Source organism: Salvelinus fontinalis, chromosome 4, assembly GCF_029448725.1.
Source record: "Salvelinus fontinalis isolate EN_2023a chromosome 4, ASM2944872v1, whole genome shotgun sequence".
Taxonomy (NCBI): domain Eukaryota; kingdom Metazoa; phylum Chordata; class Actinopteri; order Salmoniformes; family Salmonidae; genus Salvelinus; species Salvelinus fontinalis.
The window spans coordinates 87,519,408-87,530,432 of NC_074668.1; positions in this window are offsets into that span (position 1 = coordinate 87,519,408).

Sequence of the window (11,025 nt, forward strand, 5' to 3'; positions counted from 1 at the left end):
GAACAGGTCGATTGTAGCGGTAGTTGTTTCGATGGCGACATACTTCAGTTATTTCGACCGCAGTGGTTTTTGGATTTGTGGTTTCGTGGTAGAAGCCATTGTTGTGCGTCATCTTTCAACGCTCCAATACCTGATAAGGCTCCCTCTAACTGGAGTGAGTGCTCCTGGTCAAACTTCAAAACCGAGTGGTCAGGGCTCTTAGTATTGTGAGCTTTTGAAACCTAAAAAGCTGTGCTTGCAAGCTCTCTGAGTTGTAAGATAGGCAAGCCAACATGGGCTATAGGGCCCAAGTAGGTAATGAAGGTGGGATACATGTTCGACAGAAACATTTGTTTGAATGGAAACAGCTCTTCCATTCCTGTTTCAGTGAGTAGGCCAAAGTAAGCTGAACAAAGCCTATGATAGTAAGCTTGTGGGTGTTCATTCCAAGCTTGTTTGACAGTGTTAGCCAGTGAGCTATCGTGTTTAAGATTCGCAGAGCCACTGAATTCTAATTTCAGAGCTGTGGCAAGTTTAGCGTAGTCACTATTGTAGACTAATTAACCTCATCACGTGTCTATTCGACATTTGCTTCAACACGTCAACCCTGTCAGAACCCGTAGCATTCGGGTAGCCGCCTCAGTATCGTTTGGCTGACCAGGAACGGGGTCAAAGGTAGGGAAATTCTTAACGAGTTTGTCAAGGCATCCGTGCCAAGCGGGAGGAGAGGGTTGGCTTCATCCTGTGGGGAAATTGGGGCCGAAAGGCCAAGAGGAGAAGTCAAGCTTTGGCTTTGTTGGCAAAGATGTGCCACATTACTCAATGCTGAATGGCCAAGAGGAGAAGACTGAGGGACACATGAGGGAGGCAAAGTCTGAAACCTTCTATCGTCTTCAGTCCTTTGAGTACCGTACTCCGGTTGCTTGGTTGGGTAGTCACGCTGTAGCGTGTGACCGTTCTGGAATTCCACCAGATTGTACTTAAGTGTGGTATTCTGCTGCATTGCAGAGTCCACTTGAGCGCTTAGAGCCGCCTTTCTTAAAGTATGGGTCGCGACCCAAAGTGGGTTGCGGACCTGTAAATGGTGGGTCGCGAAGAGTCAGTGTACATTTATAATTGTTTCATTAATTATTGGAATTGATTTGGCAAAGTGCATCTGCGCTCTCTGTTCAGTGCGCTTTCTGCTTAACCTCTCTTGGGCACGTGAGACGGGAGCGTCCCACCTCTTCAACAGCCAGTGACACTGCTGGGCGCCAAATTTAAATACAGAAATACAATATAAAAATTCAGAAAACAAAACATATTTTACATAGGCTTAAAGATTACCTTCTTGTGAATCCAACCACGGTGTCAGATTTTTAAAATGCTTTACGGCGAAAGCATACCTTACGATTATGAGAACATAGCCCACTAGACAAATCATTACAAACAGTAACCAGCCAGATAGAACAGTTACACAATTTAGAAATAGAGATAAAATTAATCCCTTACCTTTGATGATCTTCATATAGTTGCACTCAGCAGACATTCATTTACTCAATAAATGTTCATTTTGTTCGACAAAGTCTCTTTATACCCAAAAACCTCAGTTTTGTTCGCGCGTTTTCTTCAGTAATCCACAGGCTCAAACGCAGTCAAAACAGGAAGACAAAAAAAATCCAAATTGTATCCGTAAAGTTCATAGAAACATGTCAAACGATGTTTTTATTCAAACCTCAGGTTGTTTTTAGCCTAAATAATCTATAATATTTCAACCGGACAATAACGTCGTCGGTCTCGCGCATGAAAAAGCTCCGTGAAACTTTAGCGTTCACTCATTCAGACTGCTCTTACTTCCAAATTTTTCAGAATACAAGACTGAAACACTTTTTAAAGACTGTTGACATCTAGTGGAAGGCATAGAAACTGCTATTTGAGTCCTAAGTCAATGGACACTGTAATGGCATTGAATAGAAAACGTAATTTTTTTTTTTTTTTTAAACGACTTCCCGAATGGATTTTTCTCAGGTTTTTGCCTGCCAAATCAGTTCTGTTATACTCAGACACTATTGTAACCGTTTCGGAAACTTTAGAGTGTTTTCTATCCAAATCTACCAGTTATATGCATATCATATATTCTGGGCCCGAGTAACAGGCATTTTAATTTGGGCATGCATTTCATCCAAAATTCCGAATGCTGCCCCCTACCCTAGAGAAGTTAAGCAGCGGTCTCTGTTCAGTTCGACATTTGGTCGAGAGGGAGATGCCTGTGTGCTTCAGGGTTTACCAGATCTTTTTTCAGCAGTTTTCTTGAAGATCACTCTTGCGACACACACAATGCAGCGCTGTCGTTCAGGCAGAAGATGATGCGCTGTCAGCCACTGACTTGTCATTCCCATCACTCACCGTTGTCATCAAATGGACTCATGCTAGCCGCAAGTTCTGACTGAGCTCAAGATTCATGAAACGCCTATACAGGGATTAGTTTCTCTCTCTTTCATACAAACTTATAACGACGAGTGCCCACAATGTGTTTTGTGTGAGGAAGTGCTTAGTAATGAGACTCGCATAACAAACAAATTAATAAAACGACACGTCCTGACCAAACATCCACAGGATGATGGTAAACCCAGGGAGTTTTTTCAGAACAGGGCAGAATGCTTCAGGAAACAGTGCTTTGACCGTGGAAAAGTAAGTCAGCTAGCAAGGCATTGTTGTCATTGTATAACAGGTGATGATAAGCAGTAATAAGGGAGTACTAACTAACACTCATAGTAGTAGATGTGAGTTTCTCTTTCAAACAATCCCCTGGCCTTGTACACAGCTAATAACTAACATTCACCAAAGCAAGCTAGCTACTGATAGTGCAACCCTAAGTAACAGTACAGATGAAGATGAAAATGATCAGGCTTACTGTACATTTTACTGTAGAAATTATTGTTGAAAACTTGTCTAGGTTGGAAGTGTTGCTGTTAAAATACAATAATAATTGTTATTCTTAATCAAAAAGCCTGTGTGTGTTCTGTTATTCATCTTTGTGATGTGATCAATCCGTTTATTCCAGTTCAGAATGATAATTATTTATTGTATTTTAATAACAGCAACAGTTCCAACCTAGACAGGTATGTAAGAGTGTTTTTAATGGGGGAAAATAAACATTAATACATATTTATATGGATATTTAATTTCATTGTTATTTGTTTTTGTCTATATTGCATTTGTTTTAGGCATAAGGGCAATGAAAAGTACTTGTCACGACTTCCGCCAAAATCGGGTCCTCTCCTTGTTCGGGCGGCGCTCGGCGTCGCCGGTCTTCTAGCCATCATCGATCCACTTTTCATTTTCCATGTGTTTTGTCTTGTTTTTTCTCACACCTGGTTTCAATTCCCTCAATCACTTGTTGTGTATTTAACCCTCTGTTCCCCCCATGTCTTTGTGTGGGATTGTTTATTGTAAGTGCTTGTGCACGTGTTGATTGGTACGCGACGGGTTTTTGTACCCACATCTTGTTTATTTTATGCCGTTGGTTTTGCTATTAAACTGCTCCGGCTATTACCAAGTTCTGCTCTCCTGCGTCTGACTTCCCTGCCACAGGTTACGCACCCCTTACAGTATATAAATAAATAATAATAAATAAACTGATATTTATGTATAGCTGCATATTTTTCTAATCTTGGGTCCTAGGAGAACACAGAATTTCTCATTTGGGTCCAAAGGCTGAAAAAGTTTAAGAACCCCTGGCTTAGAGTACTGATTTTGGACATGTGAGTGTTGCACTTGCTCCTTTCGGTCTCAAACGTATTGAGTATGGAGCGAGAGATACGGTGATGAGATTTCCTACGCTTGCTTAGAAATCAATATTTCCATCTTCATCACCTGTCACGGCTTTCTTCCTGGGGTGAAGGAGAGAACCAAAATGCAGCGCGGCTAGTGTTCAACATGATTTAATAAAGAAGAGACAATAACGTGAACACTATACAAAATACAAAATAACAAATGTGAAAACCGAGGCAGTCCTATCTGGTGCAGAACACAACGACAGAAGACAGGAAACAACCACCCACAAAAACCCAACACAAAACAAGCCACCTATATATGATTCTCAATCAGGGACAACGATTGACAGCTGCCTCTGATTGAGAACCATATTAGACTGGACACAGAAACAGACAAACTAGACACACAACATAGAATGCCCACCCAGCTGACAGTACCCCCCTCCTGAGGTGCGCACCCCCTTAAAACTCTAGGGGAGGGTCTGGGTGGGCATCTGTCCGCGGTGGCGGCTCCGGCGGTGGACGAGGACACCACTCCACCATTGTCTTTGTCCCCCTCCTTAGTGTCCTTTGAGTGGCGACCCTCGCCGCCGACCTTGGCCTAGGAACCAAAGGTCACAAAGGTCCCCCCTAGATAGAGACAGCTCAGGACAGAGAGGTAGCTCAAGACAGAGAGGTAGCTCAAGACGGAGAGGTAGCTCAAGACGGAGAGGTAGCTCAAGACGGAGAGGTAGCTCAAGACGGAGAGGTAGCTCAAGACGGAGAGGTAGCTCAAGACGGAGAGGTAGCTCAAGACGGAGAGGTAGCTCAAGACGGAGAGGTAGCTCAAGACGGAGAGGTAGCTCAAGACGGAGAGGTAGCTCAAGACGGAGAGGTAGCTCAAGACTGAGAGGTAGCTCAAGACTGAGAGGTAGCTCAAGACGGAGAGGTAGCTCAAGACGGAGAGGTAGCTCAAGACGGAGAGGTAGCTCAAGACGGAGAGGTAGCTCAAGACGGAGAGGTAGCTCAAGACGGAGAGGTAGCTCAAGACGGAGAGGTAGCTCAAGACGGAGAGGTAGCTCAAGACGGAGAGGTAGCTCAAGACGGAGAGGTAGCTCAAGACGGAGAGGTAGCTCAAGACGGAGAGGTAGCTCAAGACGGAGAGGCAGCTCAGGACAGAATGGTCGCTCCAGACTAATGGCAGCTCCGGACCGAATGGCAACTCCGGACCGAATGGCAGCTCCGGACCGAGGGGCAGCTCATGACCGGGGGGCAGCTCATGACCGGGGGGCAGCTCATGACCGGAGGGCAGCTCATGACCGGAGGGCAGCTCATGACCGGAGGGCAGCTCATGACTGGCTGGCGGCTCTGGTGGCTCCTGACTGGCGGCTCTGGCGGCGCCTGACTGGCTGGCGGCTCTGGCGGCTCCTGACTGGCTGGCGGCTCTAGCGGCTCCTGACTGGCTGGCGGCTCTGGCGGCTCCTGACTGGCTGGCGGCTCCTGACTGGCTGGCGGCTCTGGCGGCTCCTGACTGGCTGGCGGCTCTGGCGGCTCCTGACTGGCTGGCGGCTCCTGACTGGCTGGCGGCTCCTAACTGGCTGGCGGCTCTGGCGGCTCCTGACTGGCTGGCGGCTCTGGCGGCTCCTGACTGGCTGGCGGCTCCTGACTGGCTGGCTGGCGGCTCCTGGCTGGCTGGCTGGCGGCTCCTGACTGGCTGGCTGGCGGCTCCTGACTGGCTGGCTGGCGGCTCTGGCGGCTCCTGACTGGCTGGCGGCTCTGGCGGCTCCTGACTGGCTGGCGGCTCTGGCAGCTCCTGACTGGCTGGCGGCTCTGGCGGCTCCTGACTGGCTGGCGGCTCTGGCGGCTCCTGACTGGCTGGCGGCTCCTGACTGGCTGGCGGCTCCTAACTGGCTGGCGGCTCCTGACTGGCTGGCGGCTCTGGCGGCTCCTGACTGGCTGGCGGCTCTGGCGGCTCCTGACTGGCTGGCTGCTCCTGACTGGCTGGCTGGCGGCTCCTGACTGGCTGGCGGCTCTGGCGGCTCCTGACTGGCTGGCGGCTCTGGCTGGCTGGCGGCTCCTGACTGGCTGGCGGCTCTGGCGGCTCCTGACTGGCTGGCGGCTCCTGACTGGCTGGCGGCTCTGGCGGCTCCTGACTGGCTGGCGGCTCTGGCGGCTCCTGACTGGCTGGCGGCTCTGGCGGCTCCTGACTGGCTGGCGGCTCTGGCGGCTCCTGACTGGCTGGCGGCTCCTGACTGGCTGGCGGCTCTGGCGGCTCCTGACTGGCTGGCGGCTCTGGCGGCTCCTGACTGGCTGGCGGCTCTGGCGGCTCCTGACTGGCTGGCGGCTCTGGCGGCTCCTGACTGGCTGGCGGCTCTGGCGGCTCCTGACTGGCTGGCGGCTCTGGCGGCTCCTGACTGGCTGGCGGCTCTGGCGGCTCCTGACTGGCTGGCGGCTCTGGCGGCTCCTGACTGGCTGGCGGCTCTGGCGGCTCCTGACTGGCTGGCGGCTCTGGCGGCTCCTGACAGACGGGCGGCTCTGGCGGCTCGGGACAGACGGGCGGCTCTGACGGCTCGGGACAGACGGGCGTCTCAGACGGCTCGGGACAGACGGGCGGCTCAGACGGCGCTGGGCAGGCGGGCAGTGCAGGCGGCGTTGGGCAGACGGCCGACTCTGACCTGCTGAGGCGCACAGTAGGCCTGGTGCGTGGTGCCGGAACTGGTGGTACCGGACTGAGGGCACGCACCTCAGGGCGAGTGCTGGGAGAAGGAACAGTGCGTACAGGGCTCTGGAGACGCACAGGAGGCTTGGTGCGTGGTGCCGGAACTGGAGGTACCGGGCTGGAGACACGTCTTTGGTCTGCAGCATTTGGAGTAGAACATTGTTACTTTGAGTAATGCATATAGGCTGAATCAAAATAAAAGTGTCATCCTATTTTATATTCCTCACAGGGGGCAACAATTATGTTGTGTCTCTGACTATGATTAAATTATATGACATGCTATTTTATCAAATCGATTACCTAACGTTTAATTGATTACGTGATTGAATTAAACCATGCAACAATTAAACCATTAATAATCTGGGGCACCACGGAAGCATTAATTTATATAGAACAGTTATCTCCCGAATCCAATCTCTTAACCTCTCTAGGGTACGTGAGACGGTAGCGTCCCACCTCTTCAACAGCCAGTGGCACTGCAGGGCGCCAAATTCAAAACAACAGAAATCCCATAATTAAAATTCCTCAAACGTACATGTATTTCCCACCATTTTAAAGATACACTTGTTGTAAATCCAGCCACAGTATCCGATTTCAAAAAGGCTTTACGACGAAAGCAAACCAAACAATTATGTTAGGTGAATGCCTATTCACAGAATAACACAGCCATTTTCCCAGCCAATGAGAGGATTCACAAAAAGCAGAAATATAGCTAAAATTCATCACTAACCTTTGATGATCTTCATCAGATGACACTCATAGGACTTCATGTTACACAATACATGTATGTTTTGTTTGGTAAAGTTCATATTTATATCCAAAAATCTGAGTTTACATTGGCGCGTTACGTTCAGAAGTTCCAAAACATCTTTTGATTTTGCAGAGAGCCACATCAATTTACAGGAATACTCATAATAAACATTGCTAAAAGATACAACTGTTATACATGGAATTATAGATGCACTTTTCCTTAACTTCTCTGCGCTACGGATCCCTTTTACGGGATCACTTTCCTAAACAACCGCTAGAATTGCAGGGCGCCAAATGCATAAATATTACAAAAAAATCTTTATAATCATGCAATCACAAGTGAAATATACCAAAACACAGTTTAGCTTGTTGTTAATCCACCTATCGTGTCAGATTTTGAAAATATATTTTACAGCGAAAGAAATCCAAGCTTTTGTGAGTGTAGCTTTCAATGCTACAACAGCTAGCCCCAAATTAGCATGGTCACGAAAGTCAGAAAATAAATAAAATTCATCGCTTACCTTAGATAATCTTCGGATGTTTGCACTCACGAGACTCCCAGTTACACAATAAATGTTCTTTTTGTTCGATAAATAATACTTTTATAACAAATAAACGCCATTTGGGTTGCGCGTTATGTTGAGAAAACTACAGCCTCGTTCCGGTCCTGAAAGGAAGATGAAAACGTATCAGATTAAAAAATATTACAAAAAATATTTACAAATCAAATCAAACAATTTTATTTGTCACATACTCATGGTTAGCAGATGTTAATGCGAGTGTAGCGAAATGCTTGTGCTTCTAGTTCTGACAATGCAGTAATAACCAACAAGTAATCTAACCTAACAATTCCACAACTACAACCTTATACACACAAGTGTAAAGGGATAAAGAATATGTACATAAAGATATATGAATGAGTGATGGTACAGAACGGCATAGGCAAGATGCAGTAGATGGTATAGTGTACAGTCTATACATATACATATGAGATGAGAATGTAGGGTATGTAAACATAAAGTGGCATAGTTTAAAGTGGCTAGTGATACATGTATTACATAAAGATGGCAAGATGCAGTAGATGATATACAGTACAGTATATACATATGCATATGAGATGAGTAATGTAGGATATGTAAACATTATATTAAGTTGCATTGTTTAAAGTGGCCAGTGATACATAATTTCCATCAATTCCCATTATTAAAGTGGCTGGAGTTGAGTCAGTATGTTGGCAGCGGCCACTAAATGTTAGTGGTGGCTGTTTAACAGTCTGATGGCCTTGAGATAGAAGCTGTTTTTCAGTCTCTCGGTCCCCGCTTTGATGCACCTGTACTGACCTCGCCTTCTGGATGATAGCGGGGTGAACAGGCAGTGGCTCGGGTGGTTGTTGTCCTTGATGATCTTTATGGCCTTCCTGTGACATCGGGTGGTGTAGGTGTCCTGGAGGGCAGGTAGTTTGCTCCCGGTGATGCGTTGTGCAGACCTCACTACCCTCTGGAGAGCCTTACGGTTGTGGGCGGAGCAGTTGCTGTACCAGGCGGTGATACAGCCCGACAGGATGCTCTCGATTGTGCATCTGTAGAAGTTTGTGAGTGCTTTTGGTGACAAGCCGAATTTATTCAGCCTCCTGAGGTTGAAGAGGCGCTGCTGCGCCTTCTTCACAACGCTGTCTGTGTGGGTGGACCAATTCAGTTTGTCCGTGATGTGTACACCGAGGAACTTAAAACTTTCCACCTTCTCCACTACTGTCCCGTCGATGTGGATAGGGGGGTGCTCCCTCTGCTGTTTCCTGAAGTCCACAATCATCTCCTTTGTTTTGATGACGTTGAGTGTGAGGATATTTTCCTGACACCACACTCCGAGGGCCCTCACCTCCTCCCTGTAGGCCGTCTCGTCGTTGTTGGTAATCAAGCCTACCACTGTAGTGTCGTCCGCAAACTTGATGATTGAGTTGGAGGCGTGCATGGCCACGCAGTCGTGGGTGAACAGGGAGTACAGGAGAGGGCTCGGAACGCACCCTTGTGGGGCCCCAGTGTTGAGGATCAGCGGGGTGGAGATGTTGTTACCTACCCTCACCACCTGGGGGCGGCCCGTCAGGAAGTCCAGGACCCAGTTGCACAGGGCGGGGTCGAGACCCAGGGTCTCGAGCTTGATGACGAGTTTGGAGGGTACTATGGTGTTAAATGCTGAGCTGTTGTCGATGAACAGCATTCATTATAATCATGCAATCACAAGTGAAATATACCAAAACACAGTTTAGCTTGTTGTTAATCCACCTATTGTGTCAGATTTTGAAAATATACTTTACAGCGAAAGATATCCAAGCTTTTGTGAGTGTAGCTAGCCTTATATTAGCTTGGTTAGCTTGGTCACAAAAGACAGAAAAGCAATAAAATGAATCGCTTACCTTTGATAATCTTCGGATGTTTCCACTCACGAGACTCCCAGTTACACAACAAATGTTATTTTTGTTCGATAAATATTACTTTTATCACAAAACAAACGCCATTTGGGTTGCACGTTATGTTGAGAACCAAAGCTGTGTTCCGTTCGACAAATTCCAAAAAGTATCCGTAATGGTCGTAGAAACATGTCAAAGGTTTTTTATAATCAATCCTCAGGTTGTTTTTAATAAACATAATCGATAATATTTCAACCGGACCATAATCTATTCATTAAGAGACAAAAGGAAAATGGGGTGCCCCTCTCTCGCGCGCAGGAAACATTCAGGGGACACCTGACTACTTTTGAAAAATCTCGCTCATTTTTCAAAATAAAAGCCTGAAACTATGTCTAAAGCCTGGTCACAGCCTGAGGAAGCCATTGGAAAATGAATCTGGTTGATACCCCTTTAAATGTAAGAAAGACGGGCCAGGAAACACAGATTTAAAAAAAAATATCACTTCCGGGTTACATTTTCTCAGGTTTTCGCTTGCAGAATAAGTATTGTGATACTCACAGACAATATTTTGACCGTTTTGGAAACGTTGGAGTGTTTTCTATCCTAATCTGTAAATTATATGCATATTCTACGATCTGGGCCAGAGAAAATGTCCGTTTACGTTGGGCACGTTATTTAAAAAAAAAATCCAAATGTGACCCCTAGCGCTAAGAAGTTAATGCAACCGCTGTGTCAGATTTCAAAAAAGCTTTACGGAAAAAGCAAACCATGCAATAATCTGAGTCGGCGCTCAGAGCCCTATCACAAATATATCCGCCATATTGTGCAGTCAACAGAAGTCAGAAATAACATTATAAACATTCACTAACCTTTGATGATCTTCATCAGAATGCACTCCCAGGAATCCCAGTTCCACAATAAATGTTTGATTTGTTCGATAATGTCCATCAATTATGTCCAAATTCCTCCTTGTTGCTCTAGCCTTCAGTACACTTTACAAACTCACGACGCGTGGGCAAGTCCAGCGGAAAGTACGGGCGAAAAGTAAAAAAAGTTATATTACAGTCCGTAAAAACATGACAAACAAAGTATTGAATCAATCTTTAGGATGTTTTTAACATAATTCTTCAATAATGTTCCAACCAGAGAATTCCTTTGTCTTCAGAAGTGCGATGGAACAGAGCTCGCTCTCACATGAACGCGCATGGTCAGCGCATGTTCAGGTCATGGTAGACCTTACTCAATCCCCTCTCATTCGGTCCCACTTCACAGTAGAAGCATCAGACAAGGTTCTAAAGACTGTTGACATCTAGTTGAAGCCTTAGGAAGTGCAACATTACCAATATCACACTATTTTCAATAGGGAATGAGTTGAAAAACGACCAACCTGATTTTCCACTTCCTGGTTGGATTTTTTCTCAGGTTTTTGCCTGCCATAT